Raw genomic sequence first — 10,811 nt, 5'->3', positions numbered from 1 at the left:
ACGTGTTACAAGTAACGTCATATATGTGATTTGACCTCGCAAATATATCAAATGTGTGAAAGTCATGTACCTCTCCAGATTGCCCACCAGGAAATGCTTTGGATGATCTTATAACTATTAAAGACAGTGAAGTCACACTCTTAAACTCTCCCCAAAGGAAATTTTCTGGTCCAGATATCTTGCTGGAAAATTCTAACAGGTGTATAAAGAAAACCAGTGTCAATCTTACATGATCTCTTCCAAAAAAACAGATGAAGGGATTCCCCTCCAGTTGGGGCACAAAGTACTTCCCTGATACCCAAACCAGACAAAGTATATAAGAGAGACCAGCAGTCCTTCTGAATACAGATGACAAAGTCCCCAACAAAATATTGGCAAATAGAATTCATATGTGAATATGTAGAGTTATACAGAAATATATAGAATTCAATATATGAAAAGAATTATGTGCAAAGAGCAGTAGATTTATTCCCGGAAATATAAGGCTTGCTCAGTATTTGCTCATTCAAAACAGTGGATCACTTGAAAAGGTTAAAGAAAATTCATAGTAGAACAGGAAAGCATTTTACAAAATCCAACACTGATTCATGACTGAAAAGGTGAAATGTGAATGGTGCTGCCAGGAAGGTTGGTGAGTGAAGGTGTGAACCAGCTCTCCTGCTACTTGAGCTGTGGGCGCTGCAGCTGGAGCTGAGGATGTGGACTAGTCACATCTGGAGGCCGCATGGAAGGGAAATCAAGGTGTATTTCGGTAACCTGGGAATTGGTGCTGGGAAGGGAGAGTTAGAAAGGGCTTTCAGTTACCATAGGCCCTTAAGAAATGTATGGATTGCGAGAAATCCTCCAGGATTTGCTTTTGTGGAATCTGAAGATCCTAGAGATGCAGAAGTTTGGATGGGAAGGTGATTTGTGGTTCTCCAGTAAGGACTGAACTATCAATAGGCATATCTCAGAGATCTCATGTTGATAGGCACCTGCCCTACATCCCTCTGATCTTAATGATAGATGCTGTGAGTGTGGTGAAAAGGGACATTATGCTTATGACTGCATATTATTGCTATGGCCCTAGAAGGTGAAGCAGGGCATGATGTAGATCACATCCCCCATCCAGAGGTCACGACACTCTTACAGGGCACAAGCCAAGGAAGGGGGTCAACATCACCCTCTCCTCTGCTTTCAAGGTCTGTGTCTCTTTGTAGATTAAGATCAGTTTCTCTCAGAGAATCTAGAAAAAGTTTGAGTCCCCACTCAAGGTCTAGATCAAAATCCAAGTCTATTTCACTACTGAGAAGCAACTGAGCAAAATTCAGATCTCCGTCGCCTAAAAGAAGTCATTCTCCAATAGGAAAACCTCAAAGAAGTGCAAGACCCAAAAGAATGGACTGCTGTTTTCAAGTTCACCCTGTAGGGAAAAGTTGTTTGGTTTACATTATCGTCAGGGATTTGTTACGTCTGTAAAATATAATCTAATCAAAATGGATCTGGATTATTACCCTGTACAATTCAGAGCAGTAAAATACTGTTTTGTTGAATATATTAACATCTTATGGTCTGAAAATGTGGGTTTTTATTTGACACATTTAAATGAAATGTTTCTAACTAGGAAAAAAAGGTAAAATGTGATAGACACAAACAATAGAATATTAATCAGCTGAAAAGGTACATTACCTAATTTACTGGAAATTGATAATTGGTACTGGAGAGCATCTTAGTTAGCGATGGCAGCCAGATTCAGAGAGACACATATCACATGTACTAGGCCTTTTCTTTTTGAGCCACCAACCAGCTCTCAAATCATGACACAGAGATGTATCACTTGTTATGAATACTTGGGCTTATTTTATGCTCGTTTCTTGCTAGTTCTTATAGCCCAACCTGGTTTTCGCCATCTATGTTTTGCCTGGGGCTTTTTACCCTTCTTTCCTTCTGTATGTCCTACTCCATCTAGCTAGCTGGAGGCTGCCTGGCTCCTGTCCCTCTCTTTTTCCCTCATTCTCTTATCCCATTCTTCTCCCTCTTTCTTCTCTTCTTTTGCCTAGATTTCTCTTCTGTAGTCTCCCTGTCTGCCAGCCCAACCTATCTCTCTCTATTGGCCATTCAGCTCTTTATTAGACCAATCAGGTGCCTTAGGCATGAAAGGTGAAACAAATGCAACCCATCTTTGCATAATTAAACAAATGCAGGACAAACAACTGTAACACACCTTCACATAGTTAATGTAATATTCCACAGCATAAACAAATGTAACACATCTTTACATAGTTAAAATCATATTCCACAACAACTGTATTATTGTCATTCATATATACAATCTGGACGTGACATTTTTAAAAGCATAAGAGATATGGAAGTATAAGGGAGCCTACTTTGGAGAGGGGAAGGAATAATGGAAGTATATGACATATATGTGTAAAATGTCAGAACAAAGTCCACTTTTTTATATGCATAATGAAAGTTAATTTAAAAAGACTGATAGCAGACTTCTGGTCTCCAGCACAATTTAGCACAAAAACTAAATATGTGTTGTTTTAACAAATCCAAAACAAATAAAAACAAACAAAACAACAACAACAAAAAGAAACGCTGCTCAGCAAACTAGGTATGAATGGGATTTCTCCAAATTGGCAGTCTACAAAGGATGGTTAACATTAAGCTGAATGCTGAAGGATGAGCGATTTCACACCATGACTAAAAGCAAGCCATGGGTTTCCTACTCAATACAGTGCAATAAGGATGGATGGGACAAGTTAAGAAACAAACTTACAGCAACTGGAAGGAAGAGTAATATTGCCCATATTGGTAGATAATATGACTGTTCATGTAGAGAAACTCAATAAGCCTACCCTCCTGAATCCCAGGGCCAGCAGAGGTAAAAATTGCCAGCGTTTATTTATTTATTTTAAAGATTTATTTATTTTTATTTTATGAGTGTTTTCCTGTGTGTACTTATGTGCACCACAAGCATGCTTGGTACCTGAGGAGGCCAGAGGATGGTGTTAAATCCCTTAGAACTGGAGTTATAGGTGATTATGAGCCACCATGTGGTTGCTGGGAGCTGAGCCCAGGTCCTCTGCAAGAGCAGTGAGTACTCCTAACCACTGAGTCATTTCTCCAGCCTTCTTTAAAAATGTGTGTGTGTGTGTGTGTGTGTGTGTGTGTGTGTGTGTGTGTGTGTGTGGTGTGGTGTGTGTGTGTGTGTGTGTGTGTGTTTATTTAAGAGAGAATCTCACTAGCCTGGATGGCCTAGAATTCAGTTATGTAGACTAGGCAGGCTTTGAACTCAGAAGGCCAACTGCTTCTGCCTCCTGAGTGCTGGGATTGAAGATGAACTCCCCCTCGTTTATCTTGAAAAGTGGATGGGGCATTCAGATTACTGCTTTATTTGCTTAATTTTTATGATGTTAACTTATTTGCATGTGTGTAGACCAGAATTGGTTCTCTACTTCTACCAACTGGACCTGGGGATCGAACTCAGGTGATGAGGCTTGGGGGCAAGCACCTTTACCCACTCAGCCATCCTACGAGCCTTTCACACCTGCATTTCTGACATTAATTATGAACACATAGACATTAGACTTAAAGATGCAGTATCTTGAAAGTAACTTTAAAGTTGCTACAAAAGATTTAGCTGTAAAGTTAACAGAACATGTGCAGGACTTGTGACTGAACATGCACATTGGTGACGAGTATCAAAAAAGATATAAATAAATGAGGAGACACACTGGGCTCATGCCTTGGAGGGCTCAGCATAGTTAAGAAGTTACCTCACCAGCCGGGCAGTGGTGGCGCACGCCTTTAATCCCAGCACTCGGGAGGCAGAGGCAGGCAGATCTCGGTGAGTTCGAGGCCAGCCTGGTCTCCAAAGCGAGTTCCAGGAAAGGCGCAAAGCTACACAGAGAAATCCTGTCTCGAAAAACCAAAAAAAAAAAAAAAAAAAAAAAAAAGAAGTTACCTCACCAAACCAGTACACATACTTAACACAATCCTTTTGTGTGGAGATAGAAAACTTTCTGATGTATGTATTTAAAAAAAAAAAAATCAAAGGAACTAGAAGAGCCAAAGTGTCCCTAAAATGAGAGGCACATGGAAGGAATCCATCAATAACTAATCAAACTCATCAGGCTATTGTGGCAGTCACGACCGTAGGGGCTGAGTGCAAGACACCAGGACAAGTGAGCCAGAACAAAGAAACTATAGGCAGAGTCAAAAAAAAAATTATGCATGTCCAACTGATTTTTGGTAAAAAAAAAAAAAAAAAAAAAAAAAGGCACGCTCTTTCTTTCTTTCTTCCTTCCTTTCTTTCTTCCTTCCTTCCTTCCTTCCTTCCTTCCTTCCTTTCTTTCTTTCTTTCTTTCTTTCTTTCTTTCTTTCTTCCTTTCTTTTTTTCTTTCTTTGAGACTGGGTCTCACTGTGTAGCCCTGACTCACCTGTAACTTGCTATGGAGGCTGGCCTCAAATGGAGATCCACCTGCCTGCACTAGGATTAAAGTGTTAAGTGTACCACCCTGTCCAGCTAGATTCTTCAATAAATATCGCTAAAGCTATAGGATAGCCATGGAGCAAAAATAAAATAAAACTTAAGATTCATACACTATACTACAATTTAAAAAAAAAAAACAATCACAAGTTTAAATGTAAAATGTAAAACTACAAAATCTTCAGGGAGGAAATGAAAGTTTTTGGCATCCGGGATTATGCAGCACATTTTGGGGGTGTGGAACTCAAAGTACACTCTACGGAAGGAATGGTGGGTGAGCTGAACTTTAGATAAAGGCCTGAGAACTCTCCCTCTGTAAAAAATCCTGAGGACAGAAAAACTAAGACCCCGCGAAAGAAAGAAAGTTGTGTGAAATCACATGCCTGACAAAGAATGACTACCTAGAATATTCAAAACTCAACAGTAAAGACAAAAAAACAAGCGATCCAATTATAAAATTGGCAAGAAACATGGAAAGACATTTCAGCGCAGTGGGTTCACAGATGGGAAATGTGCACATGACGGGTGCTCAACATCATTAGCTGTTAGAGAAATACAAATTAAAGCTGCGTCGAGGAGCCACCACACACCTATCGGGACAGCAACGGTGAAAAGCAGACAAGACCAAATGCTAGCTAGGAGGCGAGAAGTACATATTGTTGGTGGAAATGTAAGCTGGCAAGCCACTCTCAATGACTTTGGCACTTAAAAAAATGGAAACATAAAATACCATATGACCCAGAAACTGTACTCCTAGGCACGTAGCCCTGAGAAATGAAGACTTGCACTGATTCAGAGATCTATCTGTACATGTCCTGGTTAGTTTTTTTTGTCAACTTGACACAAAGCTAGAGTCATTTGAGAGAAGAGGAGACCTCAATTGAGAAAATGTCCCCACCAGACTGGCCTATGGGCAAGCCTGTGGGGCGTCCTTGATTAATGATGGAGGCGGGAGGGTCCAGCTCTCTGGGGCGCTGCCACCTCTGCGCTGGTACTCGGTTATATGAGAAAGCAAACTGAGCAAGCCAATAACCAGAGCTCTTCCGTGGTCTCTGCTTCAGTTCCTGCCTTGAGTTTCTGCCTTGACTTCCCTCTATGATGGCCTGTTAGAGAGACAAATACGCTGACATGAACCTTTCCCTACCCAAGATGCTTTTGGTCATGGTGTTTTATCACAGCAACAGAAATCCTAGCAAAGACAGTACAGTCACAATAACCAAAGATTAGAACAACTTTGAAGTCCTTGAGTGGGTGGGTGGTTATAAAGTGGTGGCACATTCAAATTTTGGAATATAACTGAGGCATGAAAGAAAGGATCTAGCGTACTTGCTGCAGCCTGATGAATTTGCAGAGAATTATACTGAGTGGAAAAAAAAGCCCACTTGAAAAGTTACCTGCTGTTTGATCCTATTTATGTACGTTTTGAAATGACACATAGAAATGGAGGACAGGTGGGTGGCTGCTAGGAGTGAGGGGAAGAAGGAAAGTGTGTGTGTGTGTGTGTGTGTGTGTGTGTGTGTGTGTGTGTGTGTGTAGATAGCTCAATCAGTAAGAGCTCACCATGAGCCTGAGGACCTGAGTTTGGTCTTAGGTACCCAGGTAGAAAGTCAGACATGGTCGTATGCACTTGTAACCCCAGGACTGGGGAGGCAGGGATCACTGGGGCTTGCTAATTAGCTAGTCATGGGCCCTAGTGAGAGCCCTGTCTCAGAGAAAAACAAAACAAAACAAGGCACATGGCACCCGAGCTTGTCCTCTGACCTCCGCGGTGGGCCCATATACGCCTGCACACACACGATCAACCACACCCACAGATGGGGACGGAGAGAGTCGGCTCTCTCATGGTATCTTGGTATGTCAGAGCAGATGAGAAACTGTAACCTTCCTGAAGGTAGATCGGCACCATCTGAGGAAGTGCCCAAGAGTCTAAAAGCACAGAGAAAGCATGATTTATTAACAGTGGCTGGCAAACGGGCTCACATCTAAGAAACAGGTGGTAACTTTGGAGAGCAGTCGGAAACTAGAGGGTACTTGCTGTATGGGCGAGCATTATGGACTCTTTTAGTATATCCTATATAAATAGCCCATAATGGGAGCGTAATTTTAAAAATGGAGACATGGATGGCATAATTGGGACAGAAAGGGCGGTGCTCCCAGGCAGAAGGAGTTCTCTAGAAGTGGGTTGGGGCACGTCTGGGAATTTATCCCCCCACTGAAGTGGGTCTCTGCTTCCTTGAATTGATGCCAAAAATATTTTCTTCTAAGGGCGAAATACCGCTTCGTGCTTCATGGAAATGTCTCTAAGCATGAGCCTCCTTAAGCTGCTCATGGAGCATGGGAGAATGCAAAGGAAAATCTCAAACACTAATCCTATGAAAAAGGGGAGACCTTTCATATTGGGAGCCCAGCAGGTGAGAGTTTCCAGAATGATCCCGGGCCCCATGAAGAACAGCAGCCAGCAGCTCATCCAGCTTCCCCGGCGAGAAGGTTCCCAGGGTTTCCGGAAGCAGGCTCCTCTTTGGGGATTTGGGGTGAAGCTTAGAATCAGGTTAGAATGAGAAGTTGGTGAAAGGGGGGCGCTGAGAGGAGGAAGGGCCAGGAAAACAGCAGCAGGTACAATCCTGGGGCCTAAATTTGACGGTAGCGTTACAGACTGTCCAAACACAGTTTGCAGCACTGGCTGGCTGAGGACAGACAGAGGGGCCTGGTGAAATCCTCAAGGGCAGGGAGGGAACTACTTTTTTACAAGGTCATAGCACAGGCTGGCACCACCCACTCAGACTTACTTATGTGGGACAGAAACGTCCAGAAAGAATTGGGGCTTGTCACCAAAACACAGGCACACAGGCCTCTACCACCCGGGTCTGCAGCACTCGGCCATTTGCTGACACCTTCCAGGCTTGCATTTCCCTCTCTGGAGAAGGTCTTCTTATGTCATCTGTGGTGACAATCAGAGGAGAGTGAATGTCTTACATCCCGCGGATGACCACTCTGTCAGGGAGCTTCTGCGAGACACACGGACTCAGGTTAGGAATAGCCACTGTCCTGCCAGAACTGAAACCTGAAAAATGACTCTCTTTCCTTTGGCTAAGTCATATGTGAAGCGCTCGGTGGTTTGGTGTCTGAGGGTTTGCCACCAGCCCAGTAACAGCAGGATGGCTACGGTCCTCCATCATGGGTTCTCCATATACATTTGATAAACACATTAAGGCAGAAATACAAGATTAAGGGAGACGGAGGAATCTACTGTGTGTGTGTGCAATGTGATATGTTACTAATGGATTTCACATCCAACTCTGAATGTCCTGGCAGCCACGGCAGTAAGGTAAGTGTGTTGAACTACTTACTTCTCACTGTCTGGAAGAACATACCCATGCCTGCCCAAATTCTAGAGCAAACTGATGATGTGCACTACACTAGCTTCTAAAGTAATTCCACAGCAAATGTAGCAATGGTTTTATGGCGACTATTTCTTGGGGGCTAGGGGCAGAGCTCAGTGGTAAAGAGCATGCGAAGAATAGTCAAGATTTCCCCTGTGCTGTTCTCCACAAGGACCCAGCATAAGATCTTCAAGCACAATTCAGAATCTTTTGCCATTAGGGAGACAGAGTGATGGAGTCTCCTTGCTTTTTAGTGATCCAGCAGAGAGCTCAGAGCAGGCTACCGAATCACGATGGCACATTACCACCTTTACGTGGCATCTGATTCTGACGGCCTACCAGGAGCAGGTAGGAAGAGACTTGTAAACTAGCACCAGAGAGGGTCCTGAAGTGCACATTCGGTCAAATTGCTCCCAGTGCTGATGTGCACAGCCTGATGCTTGGAGAGCCAGGGGAGCCCAGGATGATGGTGTGGACCTGCAGTGTCAGCACTCGGAAGGTTGAGACAGGAGGATTTCAAATCAAGAACTGCCTGGGATGCGTGCCAAGAATCCCATCTCAAAAGTTAAGACAAGGGATTGGGGAGGCTGACTAGGTATCACGGTTTAGCCTATCATCCCAGCTTTGGGGAAGTCAAGGCACTATTTAAAGATATAGGGAATTTAAAGCCAGCCTCATCTGGCTTTTGAGACATTATCTCAAAAAATACAAAGGCAAAGCAAACATAAAGCTCCAAAAGCTGAGGATGTAGCTCACTGGGTTTGATCCCCAGAACAGTAAAACAAAATAATCCCCCACCATCCTTCCACACATTGCCATTTTAGCCCAGGAGTTAGCACATAGCTAGAGACCAGATCCCCCTCCAAGGACCACAAAACAATTGTTCTTGGCCACTAACCTTTTAAAGAATACAAATAAAACCCTCCGTTCTTCAGAACACACCCACCTGCATTTGATGGGTCCTGGCACCCTTTCTTTGCAAAGTCTCCCAAGCATGAGATAAGATGTTTGGGCGGGTCTGCCCTTGAGAATTCTGGTGCTGGGAAACTTACACTCTTTTGTGCCTCAAGCAACCCTATCATTCCATTCCCTCTGCCTGATCTCTTATCTCCATGGACTCCCGCCCCACATCCATTCTGCCACAGGCACCCTCATGCTTCATCTTCCAAGTTCCCTCTGATCTTGTGACTTCCACCTAAAAACCTCTCGTGTAGGAAGTCTTCTTTTCCTGGACATACACTCCCACAAGGTTCTCTTGCCATTGGTTCTCTCCTGAGCCTCCCCAGGACTTTCTGTTCACCAGCACCTTCACTCTACTCTAAGTTCTATGAGGGTAGCTACTCATTGACTCCACGTCTCTGGTTCTCAGAATAGAGCCTGGCTCGCTGTCAATGCGTAATCAATATTTACCAAATGCTTGAAAGATTCTCTGGCTTGTCATATTGCATGCATGAGAAAACCAAGGACCAGAAAACTTTCACCTAAAGTTCAAATGAGCGCCTTGCAGAGAGCCAGCACCAGAAATAAAACAACAAGCATGCACTGATCCTTCATGAAGTTTCTGGCACGGAGATAAGTGCTATTCATCCGTTATCTGGGTCAGTCCTCATCAGATGACGATGAGGTCATTTCCAAAGCCACGTGCCATCTTGGAGTTCTTGCTTTTCCACACCCTCTCCACAGTCTGCCACCTCCACCCACAAAATACATCCCATCTCTGACCTCTTCCCTACGCCACTGTAATTGATTGCCCAGGTAATTGCAGGCCACCACCTGGTGACCTAACGTCTTCCATCCTTGGCCTCTGTGTTAGCTGCCTTTCTCATACCCGACAAAAGTAACTCAGAGGAAGAAAGACTGATTCGGGCTCAGGGTCTGAGGGGAGAGGGCCCGTCATGGTGGGAGAGTCACAACGGTGGTGACTCTTTGGTGACGTGGGTGGGTAGCTCATGGCTGTGACAGTGAGAACATGTGGCAGCTGGCTGATGTCTCAGCAGACCAAGAAGCAGGCTTAGGCTATAAGCTTCAAGGTCTGTTCCCAGCAACCCACTTCTTCTAGCTGGGCCTCCCCACACTGTGGAGGATCCACAGTCTCCCCCAAACAGTGCCACCGCCTGAAGGCCAAACGTTCAAAGAACATGAGAGACAGTCCCTATGCAAACTATTTACAAAAACCCTCAAAATTCTCCCCACCAATGAACAGAGAGATTATTTATTTATTTTAAATTTTATCTTTGTGTATTGTTTGCATATGTGTATAATGCCTGTGTGTGTGTGTGTGTCTGTGTGTGTGTGTGTGTGTGTGTGTGTGTGTGCTAATACACAGTGGCATGTCTTTGGAGGTCACGGAACAACCTTGGGTGTCTGTGCTCACCCTTCGACCTCATTTGAGGTAACATCTCTCTGCTGTTTCTCACTGCAGGAGCCAGACTAGCTTCTGGAGAAGAGCTGTCTCTGCCCTCCATTCTGTCACAGGAGCCCTGGGACTAGACACCTACTGCCACACCTGGCTCTTGTGTGGGGTCTTGGGATTTGAACTCAGGTCCTCATGCCTGTAAAGCAGGTGCCTTACCAAGACATCTCCTCAGCCCCAAAGATGCTTTAAAAGTGTAAATCAGAGCCAGGTAGTGGTTTATGCCTGTAATCCCATCACTTAGGAACTGAGGCAAAAGGGTTGTTGTAAATTTAGGGACAGCCTGGGGCTAGCTATGTGGTGAGTTTTTAGGTCAGCCTATGCTGCAACCCTATCTCAAAAACAAGTAAACAAATAAACGACCATCAAAAGCATAACAAAAAGAAAACAACAAAAACTAGGTCAGATTGTCACTCTTGCGTCTACAGCCTTCCAGTCTTTCCATCATCACTCTGTGATAAACGATGCTCTTGAGACCCACCAGCTCTGGCCTGGGCCTCCTTCTCTGCTTTCCCCACTTCCTGTACCATCCTTGCATGCT

At 44.1% G+C, this 10,811-nt stretch overlaps 1 pseudogene; it reads left to right on the top strand.

Annotated features, from left to right (window-relative positions):
- The first annotated feature begins 696 nt into the window (after positions 1-696).
- Positions 697-10,811, top strand: part of LOC114695697 — a 49,044-nt pseudogene continuing 38,929 nt past the window's right edge.

This window comes from Peromyscus leucopus, chromosome 2 (assembly GCF_004664715.2).
Source record: "Peromyscus leucopus breed LL Stock chromosome 2, UCI_PerLeu_2.1, whole genome shotgun sequence".
Lineage (NCBI taxonomy): Eukaryota > Metazoa > Chordata > Mammalia > Rodentia > Cricetidae > Peromyscus > Peromyscus leucopus.
Note: the sequence above shows the minus strand (reverse complement) of the source record. Positions and strands in the feature narration are given on the sequence as shown.